We start from the raw sequence: 25017 nt of genomic DNA, 5'->3' as shown, positions 1-25017 counted from the left end.
CTTCTCTACTGAGAGCATACCTGAACTGGAAATTGTTATTCACTTTGATACACTCAGGTTTCAAAGTTGTATCCTGGGTTAAAAACATAATGTGACACATTTGTCACATACATACCGTAAGTATGAATGGAGGACGTTAGGAAAATATATTCTTTAAAATAATAAAATGCCTTTATTCAAACACTATAAATTTAGAATTTTGGTCATTTGGCAGGAACCAGAATGAAATTTGCCTTTTCGTTATCTTTAAAGTATTTCTAAGCATATTAAGGCTTCCTTCCCACCAAGTCCTTCAAAGACCTGATCAGTGCTGCTGGGAGCATAATGTGACACCCCAATGGGTTAGATGCTCTCTAGAACTATTATGGGTATACTATTCCAAAATTACATAGTATAAACCAGTGAATAAAATATATTCTGTTACTTGCTATGGCAAATGGAAGTTGAATAATGTGCTTTTCTTTTGGAGCTCTTGATAATACATAATCATTCCTTTTTTACTAGCTTATGAATGAATGATTACTATTTCATTATCATTATGCTGTAATTGGTGACCTCTTTACCTAGGCCTATATCAAAATTCAGTGGGTTAATTCAGCCTCTCATATGAAATAAATAAATGTAGCAAGTAACACAGGTGTGGTAAATGCAGAACTTTCTCTCTGTCTTGAGCAACAGATGTTTGAGCTAAGAAGAACATCTGTAGCATCTCAGCTAGTCTGTTGGGTTTAGGTAATGAATTCATCACTGGCTATGTGTGCTGGACTTAGTGAAAGCTGATTGGACAAACCCTAAGACTCTGACTCATCTACTGCCAACAAGAAGTAAAACTGTGGGAATGAGCAGATCTGTGCCATAAGGAGTCTTCTCCACTGACATTCACGGAAGCCATACAGCATATTGCACACCAGTGCTATCTATACATTCTTATAGTCATGTCTTTATATATGTATGTTAAATATTTGTAAATATAGAGAAAACTGAAGCTTAAAGTCTTTTTTGCTAGCACTCATGGAATAATTCAGGAAATCCAGATAAAACGTACAAATGATAGAATCTTCAGTATAATTGATCTTCCTAGCAAGCAAGAACTATATTTTGGGCTCTGGGGTGTCTGCGGAGCAGATCTCAAATCTGAAATACACACTGTCTTGAAAACATTTCAGTATTTCATTTGTTGCGGATTGTTTTTCCTTAAACGTGCTATAGAAGAGAAAAACAGCTCTCTTATAATTATTAATTTTGTGTTTAGGTGAGTTTATTTCTAACATCTTTTTTTTGGGCATATTTATTTGAATTAACTCTTCTTTAAAGAACATTAAAAGAAAATATCGTTGGGAATTTTGATTATTAGATTCCAGGTTACCAAAGTTTCATGTAATACCTTTTATTATTTTCATAGATTTTAAATGCATACCCCATCTCCAAAAGTCATTATGAATGAGTAATTTATTCTTTGATGTCTACCAGATCTTTATGGTTTTTTTGAAATTTAGTCCTTGTCATTAATAAGATCCTTTTCTAGAATACAAATATCATATTATCTTATTGATAGATATTTCTAGTTCTTTTTGTTGGAAACTGTTTACCAAAAAGCCAAATCTATCTCATCTTTTTTTATATATCATTTTACTCAAAAAAAATTACTACACATTGGGGTGACTGATTTTTCAGAGGAAATTAGAAAAAAGAAAAAGAAAAATCAACTTTAAAAAAAACCTTTAAAAGTTAAATATATCTATTATTGACTAATTCTGTTCCATAAGAGATAATCAGAAGAGTAAAAATACCTTGATAATTTTGAAGCTTTGGTCATTGACTACATATCTTTTTTTATTTTTCCAAACTAATACATTTTCCTTTTTAATACATAAATCAAAAATTATATATATAATTTGTACATATGTACAAATACAAAATATATTTGTATATGTACATATACAAAATACATATACAAAAATTATAAATATATACTTTATAAATTTTTAATGTTAATTATATCTCAAATTAGCTAGATATTTTCTTTTTGCCAAAAATAGAATTAATGTTATTCTTACTCTAATTTATTGGATATTTTTAATTAGCTTTGACTTTGGGCTCTCTTGCATTAGTCTTAACATAAAGATAATGTAGCAGGTGCCATTTTATTTTTTTTTATTTTTTATTTTTTTTAAAGATTTTATTTATTTATTTGACAGAGAGAGACACAGCGAGAGAGGGAACACAAGCAGGGGGAGTGGGAGAGGGAGAAGCAGGCTCCCCACTGAGCAGGGAGCCCGATGCGGGGCTCGATCCCAGGACCCTGGGATCATGACCTGAGCCGAAGGCAGACGCTTAATGACTGAGCCACCCAGGCGCCCCATGCAGGTGCCATTTTAAAAGAAATAACATAATCTATGATTACAATATTCTTTAATAATCTGTTGCTCTTTTTGAAAATTACCATGTTTTTTAGAACGTAGATGTGATATATTATGAAAATAGAACTTCATTTTGATTATTTTGAATTTTCCTTTTCAAAGTTTCAAAACACCCAATAATGCCCACTCCATTGGGTTGTTATAAGATCTATAAATACTGTCTATAAAATGCTTAGCACAGGGGTGCCTGGGTGGCTCAGTCGGTTAAGTGTCTGACTCTTGATTTCCACTCCAGTCACAATCTCAGGTCTTGGGATCAAGCCCCGCGTGTCTCTGAGTTCAACGTGGAGTCTGCTTGTGACTCTCTCTTCCTCTCCCTCTGCCCCTCCCCCCCACTCACTCTTTCTCTCTCTCTCTCTCAAAATAAATAAATAAAATCTTTTTAAAAAATAAATAAATAAAATGCTTAGCACATCTACCATATAGTCAGCACTCAAAAATATTAGCCATTAGAAATAGAATTTGCTAGTACCCAAATTGGCAAAATTAGTTATTTTAAGTTCATCCATACTCTTCATTATTGTTCAGACATTGGCCAAATACCTCATCAGCCTACAACTGAGGATACTGATGATTTTAACTCCATTTGATTTATTCTTAGGAAATTATCAACCCTTTCCCTCATGCTTGTATCCACTTTAATTTTTGTCTTCTATTTTTTGGAAATCTTTATCCACTTTAATCCACTTTTTCTCTGGATTCCTACTGACAAAGCTTTGTGCAATGTGCAAATAATAATAGTCTGTGTTTCATTTCAAAAGGCTGCTCAGGGATATTTGTGCCAGTTCTGTCCACACATTTGGGATTGAAGTAGTGCTAGGACAGATGTCCTATGGGACAGACTCTAAGTGTCTCTCCAGGGATGTCACCAAGAGTTAGGAACCTATAATCTCATTATACCCATACAAAAATGAAAATTTTACCACTTTCTCCATAAATCATTACCTTGTGTCACAAGGCTCAAATGTTAAGTCTATAAATCCCTCATAAACAACTTAAAATTCATTCCTTTTTATATTCTCCAGAGAAATGGAAAACACTCTCTGAGCTATAATCTGATGCCTTCTATTAAATCAGCTCTACTGAATGCACCCTGTGTGTAGGAAGTGAGGAATTTACCTTCAGGTTTCTCTAACACTGAGACACTACTCCGATTTGATTAATGCCTTGTTCCTGAATTAATTCTTCCCCTCAGATCACATTGGTTAGGTTTGAGGGTAAACCAAAAGTTTTTGCAGTTTTCCCCTGTATAATATTTTAGAAATTTCAATTCAGTCGTTCAACAAACATTAACTGAGCACCTACTATACATCAGGCACAGACTTGCAGACATGATGAAGACTTGTAGACAAAATGAAGAAAGGAAAAACATGGTTTCCATTTTAGCTTCACTTCAAGAAAGGAAACGAGCTAGTTTGAAAAATGTGTGTTTCCTGAGCATTTTAACCTTCAGCAATGCACAAAAAATTACACATTTTATCAGACTAGCCACAAAAGGGGAGAAAAGAAGAGAAAGAAACACAAGCAGCTGCGCCGTGCTACCTGGAAATACAATATTGACTAAAACAATCTCACTAATGGAGAACAGATCAGCAAATTATTAAGGATAAGTGATATCACTGGGGATGTCATTGTTGTCTATGTTTTTTGTAATTAAAATTTCCTGAACTATAAAATAGAAAAGTTGATCAATATTGGAGTTCTGCTCACTATACTCATTTAACTATCCTATTGGAAGATTTTTGTGTGTGTTTGGTCTTATTTATCCCTAGAGGTAAAAAATGTATACATATATATCCATGTGTGTATATATATGTACACACACACACATATTATTATAAAGTATAATTTTGGACTTACAACTAGTTTGATTCTTATTTATATTGTTGCTTACAGTCCATTCTCCTGCTCTTCTTCCTAAAACATAGAGCTTTGATGTCCTAACTATGCATTAACTACCACTCCTGATCCCAGTTGACCCCACTACCTCTCCTACCCATGCAGATTGGTTTTCTTTGTTCCTTTGAAGGTCTCAGCTGCATGCTCACCGTCACTGTGTCCAAAACTACTCCTATTATTTTCTTGTGGACTTCAATATCTAAAAAGATGACTCTTCTAGCACCTTGCACTCACCCCCTCCAATGAGCTCCGCTCTACCACAATCACTCACTGGTCTTCACACGGTCATTTTCATCACCGATTCTGTGTATCCTCCAGAATCTCAGCTCCAAACATCCTGCTCTCAGCCACCACCTCATAGCCTTCCAGATCACTCCATTTCCTCAATTCTAACAATTTTCACAGTCCACTGAGATCAACTAAGTGATTGTACCTTCTTTTCCGTATCTTTCATGCAATTCATGTCCTCACACTCCCCTTCAGAAAAGATTTAAGAGCTCTCCCTCCCCAGCCATCAACATCAGCAGAAGTTTTAATAAACAACCAGCACCAACTTGTAAGCTATGTGAGTGAGACATCTTAGAAGTGGATTATCTACTCCAGTTGAAAAATCCTATGTGAAGCTGCAAACATCAGAGATTCACCATTCTTGGTGGTCCCCACCCAAATTTCAGATTCCTGAGGAAAGTAAATGACTGTTGTATTTTAAGCCAATAAGTTTTAGATTGACTTTTTATGTAATAATACATAACAATGGCACGTGGCGATAGGGACAAAATCTTGATAATATAATTGCCATAATTTCTTAGAAACTCTGTGATCCTTGGGGAGCCAATTAATCTCTTCAAGCTTTACTTTTGCTGTCTGTGAAAAAAAAAAGATAATTATAATACTTACCTCTTAATATTATTTGACAGTTAAAATAATGTATTTAAAGCTCTTAGATTAGTTAGCTCATAATAATTTCTCATTAATTTCTGGCCATTATTATTATTTTGTATAATAAATATTTTCCCTTAGTATAGTATCTTCTTCTTCCATTTTTTCTCTGAATCCTATATTCCTTTCTCTATTCTCTTTTCAGATTATATATAAGATATTATATTATATTACATTGTATTAAACATTACATTAATATATTTTAAAGCTTTTGGGGGGTGTTTCTTATCCTTTTGTTTCTAATTCAGCCTTTTCTCTCCCATTGTAATGGGCTGTTTTCCTCATTTCTGCCTTTCTGTCTTTCTCCTTTATTGTCCCTAGGCCAAAATTGTTTTCAAAAGCTGCAGAGTGATGATAAAGCATGAATTTAATAATACATGAAAGATATTAAATTGTTACAAATCACACAAAATGTTCAATAGAGAAATGTGCAATTGTCTTCGTTCCTAGTGAATTAAAATTAATAATTAAATGTGTATATAAATTAGCTGTTAACCACTTAAATTACACAAAGTTAACTAATATAATTCATTTTAACAAATTCATAAGGAGTACATGATAAGAGTGACTTGAATATTTTTAAAAAATAAATGCTTCTGTATTGCTTCAAGTTAGCACTAAAATGATTGAAAAGCAGACATCCTGACAGAGAGAAAGGGAAAACAAAGGCCTAAATGTCTCTTTACATGGATAACAAAAATTTTGAATGAGAAAAAGTCCAGGGGCTCCTGAGTGACTCAGTCCGTTGAGCTTCTGCCTTCCACTCCATGGTCCCAGGGTCCTGGGATCCAGCCTGGGGTCCGGCTTCCTGCTCAACGGGGAACCTCCTTCTCCCTCTTCCTCTGGCCTTCCTTCCCATATCCCAACCCCCACTCATGCTCACACCCTCTCTCTCTAAAATAAACAAAATCTTTAAAAAAAATAAAAATAAAAAGATAAGAATAAAAAGTCCAAAACTCATTAACGCTAACAGCAGAAATGAATCCATAACAGAAAATCTGAAACTGACTAAAATCACATCTAAAATGAAATTGTACAATATTATTTAATTTTTACATAGTGAGAATATGTAGAATAGTTTCTTTGTTTTTGCTTTTAAGTCTCTACCAGTTATTTTTCTCCAAAAAGCCAGGGGCTTTGCATTCATTATCTCACTTACTCCTTGTAGTGATTGTGCAGATTTTATCTCCTTTTTTTTGTGGAGGACAACACAGACAGAGATGAAGTGGCTTCCCCAAGGTAAAACAGCTAGTGGGAAGCCCAGCAAGAATTTTACTTAAGAACTGTCTCACTCCAAAGTGTGTCCTCTTTTCACCATAGTGTATAGGCCAAAGACAGGATGTTCTCCTTCAGATAATGCCCTGAAATTTTGAAAATGGAAAGTAATCAAGAACTACCTCCACAGCATCTTCGCAAAGTAGGATTTGTCCTCAGAGCCAAAGATTAGTTGAATAAGGACATGAAATACTCCCTTGTACTTTAAATGACATGGACACAATGTCATTACATATTGTACCATAATTTCAATCAGGTAGTTTCATTGATGTTAAGTAATCAAAACGTTTTGGATTAATACTTAAATACTAGTGTTTTCCTAGTTTATCTAAAGGACCTCAAGATGACTTATATACTTTATGAGCATTTCACACTTTGTTTTACTTATAAAGTTTTTTAAAAACGTACCAGTAAGCACAGGTAAAAATAAGAACAATTTAGTTGAGCCGTACATTTGATATACAGATCCATATCTTAGAAATACAACATTTTTCCAACACAAATCAAAGCAATAAGACAATAAATTTTTCTTTACAGGTGATGTTATCGAAAGCTACAACTTGGTCAAATCTAATAAAGCACTTGGATGTTGCAAGCTAATTTGCAAGAGAAACTAGGATTATGTAAAAGGAAAGGCTGAATGGATTTTGAAGAACACAAATATTCAGATATTTTAGAAAAAAGCGAAAAGATTTTTTGTCAGCAGAGCAGCTATGAGGCTTAAACTTTAACCCTGAACACAGAAAATTGTGGAATTTTTAAAATGTTTTTAATAAGCCAAAACCTGGGTTTTAGACCACTGGTCACAAAAAAATAAAAAAATAAAAATAAAATAAATTAAAGATAAGCCAGTGAAGTACATTCTGAAGGCAGCAGCCACTGGGTGTTTTTGTTTGTTTTGTTTTGACATTTAAGGGTAGGAAATTGCAATATATTCAGCTCTTGGTATCTTGGAAACCGGCAGCAGGAAAAACCACCTTAGGAAGAAAACATTTTAAGAAATACGGGGCTGACCAGTGGCAGCGGCTGTGTAGGAGTCAGCTCACGGCAAGTGTTGGTAACGCCAGAGCCAGTTAGCCCAGGACGCTGTGAGGATGCCTTCCACGGGGTGCGCATGTACACCGCTAAGGTTTGTTGTTGTTGTTTTGTGAATTTCAGATTACACTTCCCTTTTCTCTGCCCTGAAGTTTAACATTTTCTTTTTCCTTTAGTTTACCAGGTGACTGGAGAAGAATTGTGTTTTTCCCCCTATAGTTAAATGCATAACAAAACTTTCTCAGAGTTCATATGGGGAGCAGATATTAAGCACTTCTGAACTGTCCTCAGGGACAGATCCTGTTAAAAATTTTTGCTCCTCCATGAGGAGAACTGGGAGGTTTTTATGAGTGATCACCAGACTTCATCTAAACAAGTTTGCCTATTCAAGCAGTTAAACAGAATTAACTGCAGGGAGAGATGAAGCCCTTCTTCAGGTTAGAAGGAGTGGGAGAATCTTGCTTGTCTAGCCTCAGGAAAGTAAACACCTGGTATCTACTTTCTCATTCCCACAGAATTGCAACAACAATATTCATTCATTTTTGTTTCCAGACCATCAAGTTCTAAATCTTGGTTTGTCATACGCTTTGTGTGTGTTCCTTCTTCTGCCATTCCCAAACATCTGTCTGCTTCAGGTCATTATTTCATATTTAAATTATAGATAAAGCCTCCTAGCTAATCAGCTAGCCTCCTTTCTCTCCTGACATGATTCCATGTCATATCTTCCTGTCATTAGAATCTCTTAATCGATCCATCGATCAAACAATAAAAATCAATCACATTACTTTTCTAGTCCAGCGTCACAGTAATTGTAATTCATTTTCTTTATAATTTTTGTAATTCATTTTAAACTCTACAACATGACTTAAACATGTCATCTCTCCCTGCTCCATTACTTAGCCTTTTGCGTGGTTAGTTGTTTATTTTCTCTCACTTACATGGGGTTAGATTATTCTCTCCTCTGGCTCTTCTCCTCATTCTTTCTTTCCATCACTACCATCTTCATATGAAATATCTTCTACTATCTTCTCAGGTTTAACATTACTAAATCGCTCTGTAATACTTGAAAGGATTATTTGACATCTTGATATGATTAGTAATGTGTTGCCAGAAATTAACCTATAGTTATTTCATGCACTCACGCCACTTATCTCCAAGGATTTAATGCATGATTTTTTTTAATTTATCAAATGATCCCATATTTGGATTTCTTAGTATTAAATAAAATACCACACAGATGGAGCTAATTAGTATTATGTGAATATAAATTATATAAGTAAGCACTTTATTGTGTAAGAATAATGTAAGACGATACAAGTTGCTGATTCTGAACATACACACTGCAGTTGAATTTATGATAATGACTTCATACTATTCCCTGCAACAAGGGACATGTTTAAAGGTTTGGCAAGAAAATCACAAACCACCACTCATGTGTTGTTAATTACTCATTGTGTGATAGGCATTATATGCTAGGTAACTGTAACAGAACATCAATACCATCTTCCCTGATTTCATTATGTTCACATACTAAACACCCAAACTACGTACTGTTAATGAAAATTATAAGAAATGATTCCTTGGGGTGCCTGGGTGGCTCAGTCATTAAGCATCTGCCTTTGGCTCAGGTCATGATCCCAGGGTCCTGGGATCGAGTCCCACGTCAGGCTCCCTGCTCAATGGGAAGCCTGCTTCTCCCTCTCCCTCTCCCCCTGCTTGTGTTCCCTCTCTCAATGTTTCTCTCTCTGTCAAATAAATAAATAAAATCTTTAAAAAAAAAAGAAAGAAATGATTCCTTGATTTAAAACATATTTTGTCATTAGTGATACTGCAGATAATTTCCTATGAGTAACACATAAGCCAGATATGTGTGTGTATCTGTAAGTGTATATCATATATATATACATATACATATGCATATATATACACCGTATATGTACAGTATGAAAACCGTACCACATATGTGTGTATCTGTAAGTGTATATCATATATATACATTTATATACATATATACGTATACATACATATATACATACATATATATACACACACACACATATATGTACAGTATGAAAACAATGAAAATGTTTTTCAGGGTAGAGAGTAGTAGTAGAAATTATTCTTCTATTGAATTATTGGTTTAACCTAAATAAATGTGTCTATTAATGAAGACCTAAAATACTGAGAGGACATGTCTGTCTGTTTTTAGCATAAATTTGCAACATTGTCAGCAATAAAGAAAGTGAAAATATGTATACTGAGAATATGTTAAGATTTATTAAAGAAAACAAATCTTCAAATGCAGTTGGGGAAATAGTGTAATAGTATTATAAATTAATAGTAGCATTCCATGCCATCTGACTAGTGAAAGTAACATTTTTCTCAAAAACTATGGAATATTTTGGTAAATTTGTTTATGAAGAGTGTTGAGGGTTTTTATTATTATTATTATGTTCAGTTATCCAGCATATGGTAGTACATCATTTGTTTTTGATGTAGTGATTCATTAGTTGCATATAACACCCAGTGGTCATCACAACACGTGCCCTCCTTAATACCCATCACCCAGTTACCCCATCCCCCCCTTCTGTAACCCTCAGTTTGTTTCCCAGAGTGTTGAGTTTTTGTTGTTATTGTTTGTTTGTTTTTCCCTCTAACTTTTGATTCTGAATCTTAAGTGACCTTACCTAGAAGATAAATGTTAACTTCCTAATTTCTATAGAAGGCACTTGGTTTCTACAGAAGGCACTTTGTTTCTTTGTGTATTTTTAAAAGCAAAGCAATTAATATGTTGAGGTAATTCTTAATCACAAATTTAATGTTCTTATCCTTTTAAAGTAAATCAGTAGTTTTTATGGAGTACTTTTTATGAGCAATGAACTTGGCAAGGTCAGAGAAGTACGTATGTGATAGACAAAGCTCTTTCTGTCAAAGAAGTTTACTTGGGAAGACGAGAGAAAAATAAAATTATACACTTTAAAGAAAATCCCAACACTGTAGTTGAAGAGAGTAGTTGAAGATATTTTGGAATCCAGGCAATCAGAAACTCTTCACTGAACCTCTCTCACCCTGGGATAAGTCCTGCCAGATGATGGTGAGCTGGTGAGATGGGAGGTACAAATGTGTTACCAAGTGATTTTACTAATGAAAATTGTTACAGCAATTCTAAGGAAATATCGGCAAGGAAGTGATAAAAATTGAACTGAATTTTGAAGAATGGATAGAATTTAAATCTGTAGAAAGGAGAAGAGCCTCCCATGCATGTAGAATATAGTGAACAAGAATACTCCTTGGGAGGAACTCTGATACAGGAAAGTCCATGGATTGTTTGGGGAGAAGCAGGAGTTTGGTTGTGGTGGAGTTTCTGGAGAAGGACTGAGAGAAAGTTAAAAAGTTAGAAAAGTTAACTGAGATCTGATTGTGAGGAACTTTGAATGCTGGGCTGAAAGAAGCTGAATTTAGGAGATTGCCACTGAAAGGTTTTTGTGTCTCTTACTATTCAACCATATGTAATAATCAGTGCCTAGTCCCCTCTGTGAGCTTGATGTTTCTCCCATTAATATCCCAGCAACGCAGAAGAGGCTAGAAGGTAACTGAAAGAGTTTGAATGGCAGAGTTGTAAAAGGGGTGGCATATTTGATTGATACATATTTTTCTAAGCTGATAAATTATGGGGAATGAAAGGAAAATCTGCTGAATTTGGAAGGTTTTCTGGAGAGGTTTGATTATTTTTAAAAAAAGTGAGCCTAAAAATATTTATGAGCTAGACATTGGACCTTTAGCAAGTTTAACTTGGGCTGTGTACATAGGTATCTCCAACTGAAAATGGAATGTCAACTTCCTAATTTCTATAGAAGGCACTTGGTTTCTATAGAAGGCACTTGGTCTGTCTACACTTACACATATGTGGGTATATTTACTTAATAACTGTAAATTAGAAAATTGACACTCAACATTGAAATCTGTATTTTTCAGTTCTTTGCCTTTAAATAACAGTTGTAAAAACAAATGTATCTCAGCAGTTCATTTTTCAAAACACACTGTTCGGTTTTCATTTTTTTTAACTTAATGAAAAGGTTAATAAGCTGGGTGTTGTTTTATAGGATATGCTTCCTTCACTCACTATTTTGTTGACATATTCATCCATGTTATTGCATGTTGCTGCAAAGCACTCATTTTCAATGCAGTATAATATTCCCTAGTGTGTGTATACTGTTGCCAGTTTTTTTGCTGTTAAAAGCCATGCTGCTGTGAACATTTTTCTTTACATACATACCTGTGCAAGAGTTTCTCTTGGGTATTCAACTGTAAATGGACAAGTTGTAGATTAAGTAAATCTCATGAATTAAAACAAGTTACCTATGACTTTCAGAATTAGAAATTAAAACCCTCTGTGCTTTTAGCACAGTCCTGATAAATTTTGAGGAGTGGGTTGAATACAAGATAAGGAAGGGGAAGGAGGGCTTATTAGGACATCGGAGTAGAGTTCTGACCTTAGTGTTATAAGGAGCGTGGAGTGTGTGTGTGTGTGTGTGTGTGTGTGTAACTTAATGCTAATGTTTTGCTATGAGTTAAAGAGACATACAACTTTATGTTATAGAAAGTCACAGGAGTGCATTAAATAAGGTCTACCAGATGATAAATTGAAAGATAGGCCATCCAAGTCTGGGGTGCCACTTCCATGATGTTATCAGTGCCCCCCCTCCATTTGCCGTAGGATGCAACTGCTGCTGTCACAGTCAGGAACGCTTCCCAACCTCAGCCATCAAGTCCACATTTCAGGTGAGAAGAGAAAAGCCAAATGGCAGAAAAGGCAACCCCAATTGGGACATCCCTTATGTTTCCAGAAACCCCACCCAGTAACTTTGACTTTTACCTCATTGAGTAATGAATCACTTGGCTGCCCCATTCTTCTAAAAAGTATAAATAATCTATTTTATTATGCTGACCATACTGCCACCCCAAATCTTTGGGCATTCTGTAAGGAAAAGGGGATGGATATTGATAAAGCAGTGTGCCCCAGGATACAAGAAGGGTGTGATATAAAGGACATCAATTTTCTTATAATCAGATTACTTCTGTGTCTAAAATAATAGAAAGATTAATTTTAGATGCAAAAATAAACCTTAGTTCCAGAAGTCCAAATTTTCTTTTTTAAAATGAAAAGACACCTAGAGAAGGTAAATGACTTTCTTAGGTTCATAAAATTATTAGTGACTGATCTCTTGAGCTGATATTTCTTGACTCTCAGGAAAGTTTATTTCTGTAATTCCGTGTGTTTCTTCTCTGTCTAAAGCACTATGCAGGTAGGGTTGCCACAGGAACGGGTGACTTTCTGAAGTTACCAAGTAGGGGAAGGTTTTAAAAAGCAGATGATTTCTAGTTCTGTGAAAACTGCTGTTGCTATTTTGATAGGGATTATATTAAATCTGAAGATTGCTTTGAGTAGTATGGAAATTTTAACAATATTGGTTCTCCCAATCCATGAGCATGGAATATCTTTCTATTTGTTTGTATCATCTTCAGTTTCTTTCATAAATGTTTTATACTTTTCAAAGTACAGGTCTTTTACCTCTTTGGTTAAGTTTATTCCTACATTTTTTATCCTTCTTGGTACAATTGTAAATGGGACTGTTTTCTTAATTTCTCTTTCTGTTACTTCACTATTAGTGTATAGAAAAGCAACAGATTTCTGTATACTAATTTTGTATTCTGTGACTTTACTGAATTCATTTATCAGGTATAGTAGTTTTCTGGGGAGTCTTTAAGGTTTTCTATACATAGTATCATGTCATCTGCAAATAGTGAAAATCTTACTTCTTCCTTACCAATGGATGCCTTTTAATTTCTTTCTTGTCTAATTGCTGTGGCTAGGACTTCCAGTACTATTTTGATTAACAGTGGTGAGAGTGGACATTCTTGTCTTGTTCCAGATCTTAGAGGGAAAGCCCTCAGTTTTTCACCATTAAATATGTTCACTGTAAGTGTTTTGTATATGGCCTTTATTATGTTGAGATATGTACCCGCTACACCTACTTTGTTGAGAGTTTTTATCATGAATGGATGTGGTACTTTGTCACATGCTTTTTCTACATCTATTAAAATGAACATATGGTTTTTATCCTTTCTCTTGTTAATGTGATATATCACATCAATTGATTTGTGAATGTCGAATCACCTTTGTATCCCTGGAATGAGTCCCACTTGATCGTGGTGAATGATTTTTTTAATGTATTGTTGGAGTCAGTTTGCTGATACTTTGTTGAGGATTTTTGCATCAATGTTCATCAGAGATATTGGCCTGTAGTTCTCTTTATTTGTGGTGTCTTTATCTGGTTTTGCTATCGGGGTAATACTGACCTCATATCTATCCTTCCTCTTCTATTTTTTGGAATAGTTTGAGAAGAATAGGTATTTACTCTTCTTCAAGTGTTTGGTAGAATCCAAGCTGGTACAGCCACTATGGAAAATAGTATGAAGGTTTCTCAAAAAGTTAAAAATAGAATTACCATTTGATCCAATAATTCCACTACATTTTCCCAAAGAAAATGAAAACCCTACTTCAAAAAGATATGTGATCCCTATGTTTATTGCAGCAATTTACAATAGCAAATATATGGAAGCAACCCAAATGTTCATCCTTAGATAAATGGATAAAAAAGATATATGGTAGAATTTTACTCAGTTACAAAAAAAGGATGAAATTTTGCCATTTGCAACAACATGGATGGATCTAGAGGATATAATGCTAAGTGAAATAAGTCACTTAGGGAAAGACAAATGATTTCACTCATATGCAGAATTTAAGAAACAAAACAAACGAAAGAAAAAGACAAAAAAAAATAGACTCTTAAATATAGAGAACAAATTGATAGTTGCAAGAGGGGAGGTGAATGGGGGGATGGGTGAAGTAGGTGAAGGAGATAAAGAGTACACTTATCATGATGAGCACTGAATAATGCATAGAGTTGTGGAATCATTATATTGTATGCCTGAAACTAACATAACATTGTATATTATACTTGAATAATTTTTTTACTAATTTAATTATTAATTAATTTAATAATTAAAAAAATCAAAAAAGGATTATTTACCAGGTTGTGAATGAGATATTCGTGACCACAGGGGATAGCAGGGTGCCCAGGGATAGTTATCACAGAACGGTTACCAACACCAAAAGTCAGAAAAGGGGGTCTCTTAAAGATGGGGCTGCATTGAAAGGAGTAGTTCCCTTTAACAGAAAACATAGCCAACTCACTCTCTTCAAAGGGGAAGCTCAAAATACTGACTACATTCTCCTTCTTCCCTTGCCTCTATGTCAGATGACTGAATCCAACTGGAAGTCAGAGGCACGGGATCCTGTTAACTGTAATCTATAGGGGTCAGTTTCCCAGGTAAAGAGTGGGGTAGAGAGGGGTGAAGGACAGACATGGAGGGAAAGATTTCTAGTATGATAGCTTATTCTGAGGCCTCCAATAGAAACACTTGCTCACTTACTCAAATATCTTAGGGGACTTCTGGTACTTTATTGCTCCAACATCCTAGTTCCCGGCACTCCTTTGGGCTCCTGATTAGCATTCCGATGTTCACTTCTTCCTCTCATTCCCCATGGTTTGAATGTATCAGCCTCTCTCATAAGAGACTGATTCCCTGCATCCAAAGTACCTCTCATTAACTACTTGCAAGTAGTGGATAAACAACATCCCCTTGGCAAACTGTTCCAATGTTTCCACGAAACTCTCCCATCCTAGTACCTATGCCTTGGTTCTTTCAGGATATGAAATAACAGCTTATAGTCCTTTAAGTTTGTTCAACAAAGGAAGCTCGTATAGTGTCGCAGTGTGCCCCACTACCAGCTCCCCGAAACAAGGCACAGAATATTTGGTACTTTTAAGCAAGCCCAGTCTGACACAATATGATATTCATCCTAAATTCCTTTAAGTGTTGGAGAGGATACCTGTCAAAAACATAAATTCTTCATCATTAATGTTTCTCGATACAAAAGGATGTATATGCAAAAGGAGAACACGCACTATTCACTTTCTAATATTCTGTGATGAAGATGAGTCACCCCAATGTAAATGTGCAGTTTGTGCTTTGGTAATACTCCTGGGTTGGATTATGTCAGTGGCATAGAGAATTAGGTATAAATCTCCAAATTATAATAAAGTACTTGTACAGAAAGGTATTAACTTTCTACAGGCAAACTGCCTCAATTTATAACTCCTGCTCAAAGAAGCAATTCCCAGATGGCTTTTGTCCATAAGCATAGTATTTGCTTCCATTTCCACAGTTGTGTTTGCTTTCTGTTCCCACATCTGTGTTAATCTCAGGACCCAGCTGTTGACAGTTATATTGATTTAATCAGCACCAGAGTCTAACTGGAAACTTACTATTATTTTCCTCATGGGCTTGCCAGCCTAAACATAATGACCTTTTTCCTACTATAATGCCATTTAGAAAAGATCAGATTGCTTGGTTTTGAAAGCTGCTTGCAAAACAATATTAAGTAGATTAGAAGTCCATTAATGCTATCAGCATTATTTTTTAGCTCAAACTCTGTGATAGGTGATTGCCCTCATTTTATATACACATAAGTATTATACAATATAAATTTAACGATATATTAAAATAGGTAGAAACACGTATTGTTTAATCTTTATGTTTACATATATTGTTGAATAAATATCATTTGATGAATATGTTTTCTCACCTTATGTTGCTTGTATTTCAGCAGAGTATATTATAGTCACTTTTTCCTTGATCATTCTAAATATGGCAAGACAGGATTAAAAGATAAATGAAAAATGTGATTTTATTTATTCATAAAATCAATTCTCAGACCCTTTTTTTTTTTCTAAGATGTAATTCTTAGAAAAATTCTTCAGAATTTTGGGGTCCCCACTTTCCCATATGTAAACTCGTGTGGTGATAATTCTATATGCCATTCTAATAAGAGACATTCCATGCCTATCTCCAACCTTGCCAACCTTACTTTGTAAAAATATATACCTCAGTATATTAAGAACTTCTACTTTTTTCCTTAGTATTTGTCCAGTGGTCTAAATGAGATTTTGAAATCTGCCTGACAGATATGTTGTTGTTCCTCTTGCTTTTCGTTTCTTTTCTGGGAGGTGTTTGGAGGATTGAAATTTTCCACCATGAAGTCATACACCTTAGCATGACCTTGATTTTTTTTTTCTCTACACTAATGAGACCCTGGGTAGCTCTTATTTAAGGAAACTGCTTTTGTCTGCTTGGCCATATTAAATCGATCCTAGCTGACTATGGGTAACCTATTGTTTCATTTATTTACATTTTGAGTACATTCAAAAGGACTTGAGAAAAATTCTTAGTTTTATTTTGGGTGTCACGATTAAGAAGATTACACTATTCTTTCCAGTCACCTGCTGGAGGCAATGACCTTGTATATATTTTAGCAACGAAATTGGATATAACATGATCACTTTCTCTGCAATAGCTATGACATGACAAAACAGCAGTTTAAAGGTCAAATACTACAAGACCTAGTAAACACAAACTATAGATTCTGTCCTTAACTCTGACCTTGACCTAACTTAGTACCAAATACTGATTTAAAAAATGGCTCCTCTGATAACTGCTGTGTGATTTTTCCAGATAATAATATATTGCAGAAACGTTTACATTAAGATAGTCACAAAAGTTAATTATTAGTGGCAATTTGTTTAATACTAAATTATGAGTAGCCACTTAATACCTCAAGCCATCCATCAGAAATAGTCAATTCGCTAATATTTAATGCCTGACACTGCACTAAGAGAAAACTACATTTGGATGTTCTCATTACCTACTGAGTTTTGAGTCCTATGCAATGTTGACTAGTTCAGGGTTGTTGGCAAAGCACACTCAAACTTTATTATATTTAAATGTGTTCTCTCTTATTTGGTCCCTACCTGGGGAAGGATTCTGGGAAGCCCAGGAAATTCTAAAATTTGGCAACACAGGGTTTTGCATTGCCATTACCCTTTTTAATGAGTTGGGGGTGGTGAGGAATAGTAAGAAAAAGATGACTCAGTGTCCCCTACTCACCAAGGATTCGTTACTTATTCTAATATGGAGAAACTTCCACCACTTTTATTCTCTATCCTAAAGAGAAAATTGGAGTATATTGAGAATAATCATATTTGATTGATTATATTTCAGAAAGCAAAATCGTGTTTTTCGTTGTTTTGTTTTCGTATACACAAGAATGATGGGAGGCTAAATAAGAACACCATATAAATACTACTGCACATTTATATATGGGCCATGCAGGCTCGCCTCATAAGACCTCTAAGAACTGTTTTCACTAGGCTGGTCACATTTCCACATGTGATCACGGACCGCATTTGTTACCTCCAATGTCAATGTTAGATGTGTCATCCTCATCTAAGGCAACCAACGCAACTTCTGTTAGGTTGTTGTCAGTTGATGTATATTGGGTATGTGTTCTATCTTTGGTTCCTGACGAACCTATGTAAATGATGATATTTGCGCTATTAGAGTGGTGTTTCAAATTTAACTCTCAGCACTTTGAGTCCAGAAAAGCAGAAGTATATCATTGTGAAAGGACATTTGCCTTCCTCCCAGGAGAAAACAAGTGAGGAGAAAACTATATGAAAGCATGTCTGAAAATTAGCAGGGATGCTAATCCCCTGATAAGGCACTCATGAAGGAAAGCATACCTAATAAACTTGAAATATTTTATATTATTTCAGTTTTAAAATCAGCATTTAAATACATGATGAGTTATTTATACCATCTGCTATACAGATATCAATGAGAGAATAGTTGATCAAACTGCTAAGGACATCTGTTCCATTTTATTAAAATTAAAGTTCATATTTCACAGTGGAAATACCCTGAACCTTAATGAGAGATCCTGGTTTTCTTTGTAGTTCAAGGGAAGGTACTGCCTTTTCTACTTCCAACACAATTCAATGTAGCTATGGTAACATTATAGAACAGACTACTACTCGAATATTATTCTCAGTTAAATGTTTTTCCTAGATTTCATTAGTATCAGTCACTACTGGATGTTTGTGATACAAAGATGGTTAGGATATGGTCCCCGCTTTTAGGGAGCTTTGGTTATACTGCTGAAGACAAACAAATAAGCAGATGGTACAATGCAATCACATGATAAATGGAAGCATAAGTCCTTGGGTTTCATAGATGAGACGCTGGACCCAGCTCGGAGGGCTGACTTGGAGGGATGAAGGTGGAAATTTGAGAATGTTACAAAGTGATTTGCATCTTGAAAGACTAGTTGAAATGGCCAGGCAGAGAGGAAGGAGGTCAGAATGCATACTGAGTAAGAGAAAGCTACCTATGTAAAGGTGTGGAGGAGAATGAATTGTCTTATTTGGGGAACTGCAAGTGATTACAGGTGGCAAGAGCAGTCTGGGATTTTGTATAGGAGTTAGGAGAGTTAAAGAGTGTTGCTGAAGGGCCAGGGAGTGGCTCCATGGTGACCAGCTTGTGATTATCTTGGTAGGTTTGACTTACTCTTGAGGCTATGAGAAAACTAAGCATGGATTGGACTTGTTGCTGGCTGTTCCAAAGAACAGACTGGAAAGGAATTAAAGTAGATGAGGTAAATTGTAATTTGTGCTATAATTTGTAGTAATCCAGACAAGGAAAATGCCAGAAAGTTTAAGTGTTTTTCATTGGGATTAAAAAAGAGGAGCTCTAGTGCTCACTTTGGGAGAAACACGTAATAAAATTGGAACTATGCAGAGATTAGCATGGTCCCTGCACAAGGATGACATGCAAATGTGTGAAGTATTCCTTATATTTTTGTAACTATGTGGGCTGGTGGATGTTAACTATACTTTTTGTGGTGATCACTTTGCAACATATATATATATATATTGCATTGCCTAGTATATAGGCATATACACATATATATATCAAATCATTATGTTTTACATCTTAAATTAATACGTTATATGTCAATTATATCTCAATAAAACTGGCAGAAAAGGGAGCTCTATTTGTCTATTCAAAAGAGAAATAAACAACAAAAATAAACCCTATACAGCTTTAGAAATAAAAGAGCAGAATCAAAATCCAGGGATGGTGAAAGAGCAGAAGGGTCAGTTTAATATTAACCACTGCTTATAAGATGATAGGATCTTATAGTATGATATTATTGAGTTATAACATATTTTTGATCGCAGAAGTGTAAGTTGGTTTTAGAAAACCTTGGAAGGAAAACAACTGGCCTCAGAGTAATTAAGGGTCACAATCAAGGAAGAAGTGCACTGAAGATAGGCATGGTTATTATGGAGGCCAAGTCATTTTCCATAGTATAAACCTGTGATAATATAAACAACCAAAAAGCAGGGCCTCAAGCCAAGTGACACATGTTAAAACACAAAATTCAAATGAGTGAATTTGAAGATCAAATTGGCTTTATTAAAGGATTCACAAATCGGCAGCATCCCATCTACAAGTAGAGGGGAACTCTAAGGAGTTGTACAGAATGGAAGGTTTTTACTGGAAAGAGGGGGGAGCAAGAAAGTGATTAGCAAAAGAAAAGGATTCTTACAGACAACTTTGCTTTCCCTGAGGTGAAGTGGAGGGGATCTTATCATGCAAATTACTCCCTCTACCTTTGAGGGCTGGAGAGAGCCCCTGCCAGACTCATTGGAGCCTATCAGAATATTCCTGACTGATTAACACTGCATTTCTGGGGGAGACTGAAACTGCAGTTAAACTAGGTATTGAACCCAGATTTGAGAACTTGGCCTAAATGACACCATTTTGGGTCTTTGGTTTTCTTTTTAACACACTGTGAGATGTCCTGAAGGGAAATAGTGGGCAGGGACGGGGAGACAATAGAAGGATTCTTTTCAATAGTTGTTCTTTGTGTACATTTGTTGGTTGTTTTGTGATAAACAGGTACTTGCAAGACTGCTAACCTGAGAACTATTTAGGGGGTAAAGTAGAAGCAGATACTGCTTAGATGCTCTTCTGCCTGGATGCTTTGGGGTCGCACAGTGGAGGGAAGGGAAAGTATGACATGGAATCAGTTAAGTGATACCAACTGAGATGGGGGAGGGGGTTCAGGGACAATAGGGCTTATTGATGGTAAATTCCGGTTAGATGAATTTAGTTTGGACACAGAGTTTGGCACATCTGTTTAAAGCCAAGTAGGGGACATCCTAGTAGACAGTTAGGATTAGAGGTCAGGAGAGTGGTCTGTTTTATTTTGATGAATCATACTCAACTCTGTTCACCTAAATAATTGAAGGTAAACTAGATTTGTTTGGGGTTTGTTGCTTGTTTTATGTGAAGGAGCAGCATAGAAGAGGGAGACGAGATTAACAGATAATTAATTCTTTGTTGGAGTGAGACTGGTCATAGCTCACTCAATAGTGGATAAGAATATATTTAAAAAACACTTATCTCAGTCCAGTGAATGGCATCAGAACCCATGTGATGCCTTTAGATTTGTATTTTGATGGGATAACGATGGTTGTTGGGTTTGAAGGTTTGTTTTCTTGAACTTCTTTACTTTTCAAATGGTCCATTTTATTAACAGAGTATACTACAAAGCTCAGTTATTTCTCTTAAATTTTGAAGACAACGTGTTGGGCTTTGAGATACTTTAATCCTTTTCGGTTTAGCTTTAATCCCTTGTATTCTATGTTCATAGGGATGTTTTTGGTCATTAGCTTCCTGAAAGAGAGAACTTTCCCTGAATCTATTTTATTAAGATTTATTCCAAAGGGTAGATTATTGCCTTTGAAAATGCCTTAGTTCACTACCTAATTTGTCTTTTAAAATGTCTTAGTGTGTTGTAAAATAATGTTTTATTCCTATATGGGTAATGCCATCAAGATCACTACTTTAACCCAATTTTCCTGCCCCTTCTTACTCCTATGATTATATTACCATTCTAAATACTAAATAGTCTTCTCCTTTTTTTTCTACCTCTAATATTTCTCTACCTAAACTTTGTCGAAAACACCCACCCATTTTACTTATGAAATTTGCTCCTACATGGTGTAGCTTACAAACTTTGGAGAAAATATATAATAAGAATCAAATACGAATATCTTAGGATTCTCAGACAACCATGCCATTATCATTGTGTAGCACTGACTAATAATAATAACAGTAATACTGTCATTTATACTTTAATGGCACCTATTGGCTTACTAATAATGTAATATATTTTACCTTTTCCAGTAAAGCTACCCTATATTTCAAGAGTGTTGATGTCAAGTAAATTTATAGACATACCTAAAATTAAAAGACTTTATTTTTTTCTTCCTGATTTATTTTATTTTTTTTCAGATTTTCTGAATTTAGTTTATTGTCCAAAGTCATGGTTTATATAATCTGATAAGAAATATACCTTAGGGTACTCCATAAAGTGAAAGGACAAGCAAAGTTATTAGTCAAGGAAATATATAATGGTAATGACAATATTTTATTTCTTATCATATTAAAGTCTATCTTTTTTATCTGTTATACCAACATCCAACATCTTACACTGGCTATCTGGGTAAAGTAAATGGCATTATAAAATTTTTTATATAAACATATATAAGAACGTTGCTATATATAGTACATATGCTTTCCTTAAAGAATATTTCACATTCTTTATACTATGCCATGTTTTTCATCTTGCTGATAATTACTGCATTAATGCAAAATAAAGTATGCTTACCTAAATTCTGTATCCTTTTGAATCATTATTTGAAAATACAGGCAAAATTAGAAAACCACACAAAAATTTCTGGAAAGCCAAAGACATTTTTCTACATGACACAGAATGTCTTAATTCTACCATTGTCTTTCAATACTCAGGCGTTTTTTAAAATTATTTATTTATTTGAGAGAGAGAAAGAATGGGAAGGTGCGGTAGAGGGTAAGGGAGAGAGAAACTCTAAGCCAACTCCTAGCTGAGCATGGAGCCCGACATGCGGCTCGATCTCATGACCCTGAAATCATGATCTAAGCCAAAACCAAGAGTTGGGCACTTAATAGAATGTGCCACACAGGCTCCCCCCATACCTTTTATAATAGAGAATTATTGAGAATTTAGCTATCTCACAGACACTTATTATTTATTTTATTTGACAAGTATCTATATAGCATTTACTCTGTGCCAGTTGCTATTCTAAGTGTTTCTTAAGTATGAGGTTAATAGTTTTATTAGCATATCTATTCTATAGGCGAGGATACTAATGCATAGAGTTTATTTAAGTCATTTGCCCAAGTGCCAAAAAAAGGCATAGTATTTATATAGATATATAAGATGCAAATTAAACCATGCCTGAAAACTGGAAAAAGCTAAATGGAGTGAAGGTTAAACACTTTTGTTCTATGCATTTATATTTATTCCTCTTTAGGCCAATTACCTTATTAACTTACATAATATTTTTAGCATTATAGTGAATTTTTTAAAATTTTATTTTATTATGTTGTGTTAGTCACCATACATTACATCATTAGTTTTTGATGTAGTGTTCCATGATTCATTGTTTGTGTATAACACCCAGTGCTCCATGCAGTATGTACCCTCCTTAATACCCATCACCAGGCTAACCCATCCCCCCACCCCCATCCTCTCTAGAACCCTCAGTTTGTTTCTCAGAGTCCATAGTCTCTCATGGTTAGTCTCCCCCTCTGATTTCCCCCACTTCATTTTTCCCTTCCTACTATCTTCTTTTTTTTTTTTAACATATAATGTATTATTTGTTTCAGAGGTACAGGTCTGTGATTCATCAGTCTTACACAATTCACAGCGCTCACCATAGCACATACCCTCCCCAATGTCTATCACCGAGCCACCCCATCCCTCTCACCCCCCACCATTCCAGCAACCCTCAGTTTGTTTCCCGAGATTAAGAATTCCTCATATCAGTGAGATCATATGATACTTGTCTTTCTCTGATTGACTTATTTCGCTTAGCATAATACCCTCTAGTTCCATCCACGTTGTTGCAAATGGCAAGATTTTGTTTTTTTGATGGCTGCATAATATTCCATTTTATGTATATACCACATCTTCTTTATCCATTCATCTGTCGATGGACATCTTGGCTCTTTCCATAGTTTGGCTATTGTGGACATTGCTGCTATAAACATCGGGGTGCACGTACCCCTTTGGATGGCTACATTTGTATCTTTGGGGTAAATACCCAGTAGTACAATTGCTGGGTCATAGGGTAGCTCTATTTTCATCTTTTTGAGGAAACTCCATACTGTTTTCCAGAGTGGCTGCACCAGCTTGCATTCCCACCAACAGTGTAAGAGGGTTCCCCTTTCTCCACTTCCTCACCAACATCTGTCGTTTCCTGACTTGTTAATTTTAGCCATTCTGACTGGTGTGAGGTGGTATCTCATTGGGGTTTTGATTTGTACTTCCCTGATGCCGAGTGATGTTGAGCACTTTTTCATGCGTCTATGGGCCATTTGGTTGTCTTCTTTGGAAAAATGTCTGTTCATGTCTTCTGCCCATTTCTTGATTGGATTATTTGTTCTTTGGGTGTTGAGTTTGATAAGTTTTAATACTCCCCCTATCCCCTTGCTTGGATTCTACCTTCATCATAAATGATAAATGCTCTAGGATCTAATCTCTTGTGTGTTACTCATTTTCTATTTGAAGTTGCTGTAGCCCTCACTATACCTCATATGGAAACATATATATCTGATTTTTCATCTTTTGCCAGCCTTCTAGATTGACTCCCCACTAACCAAGCATGCCACCTCGCTATAACAGAATAGAAGATAAAAAGAACCTTTGAATGATTCCATTTTAACCACATAATATACTTCCAGTGATAGCCAAAGCTAAGCCATGGACATATCAAAGCAACGGTAATCTGCCTATACCCCATCTTATGTATACCCGATACACATTTACTCCCATCCTATCTTCTCTCATTTGAAAGATCCGATCCCTCATATTTGCCTTTAATTTATGGCATTCAAGCCTTATCCTTCCCTAAAGAATTTGTTTTGGGATGCTCTTCATGCTCTGTTCACGCTGTGCTAGTCTATGCTTATACAATTCTAGTGTCTTGGGAGTCAGTCCTGAAACCTTTGGGGCCAGCCAAGGAACCTGTAGGTCACGGCAAGAGGATATTTGAATAATGACTTAGAAGTAATGTGCAGGCATTTAAATCATAACCTTCCAGAAATTGTGACATTGACTTCCTTACCTAAAACAGAAGGACTCAAGGTATTTCTAGCCTCTTAGAAAAAGATATGGGAGCAGTTTTTGAGTACGCCATTCTTTGTCTAGATTCTGATTGGAAAATTGGATACTCTTTTCCCAAACCTCATCTACAGTGTGATCAAAGTTGTCTCACTGAGGCTTACTGCTGCTTCCCTCTCCACTGTCCAGAGAAGCTGGTATCACAATGCTACCAGGGACAGCACACAGATTGTACACTAGGGAGACTGC

General features: G+C 35.4%; 1 protein-coding gene and 1 non-coding gene across 2 annotated transcripts in view; both read left to right on the top strand.

Annotated features, from left to right (window-relative positions):
* Positions 1-25017, top strand: part of HCN1 (hyperpolarization activated cyclic nucleotide gated potassium channel 1) — a 399792-nt gene that overhangs the window by 238119 nt on the left and 136656 nt on the right. The window lies entirely within an intron of this gene.
* On the top strand, positions 19284-19388 carry LOC118548009 (U6 spliceosomal RNA). The gene has a single exon (XR_004923390.1). It is a non-coding gene; the product is annotated as a U6 spliceosomal RNA (small nuclear RNA).

Source organism: Halichoerus grypus, chromosome 2, assembly GCF_964656455.1.
Source record: "Halichoerus grypus chromosome 2, mHalGry1.hap1.1, whole genome shotgun sequence".
Lineage (NCBI taxonomy): Eukaryota > Metazoa > Chordata > Mammalia > Carnivora > Phocidae > Halichoerus > Halichoerus grypus.
This window is presented reverse-complemented; position numbering and strand designations above follow the sequence as displayed.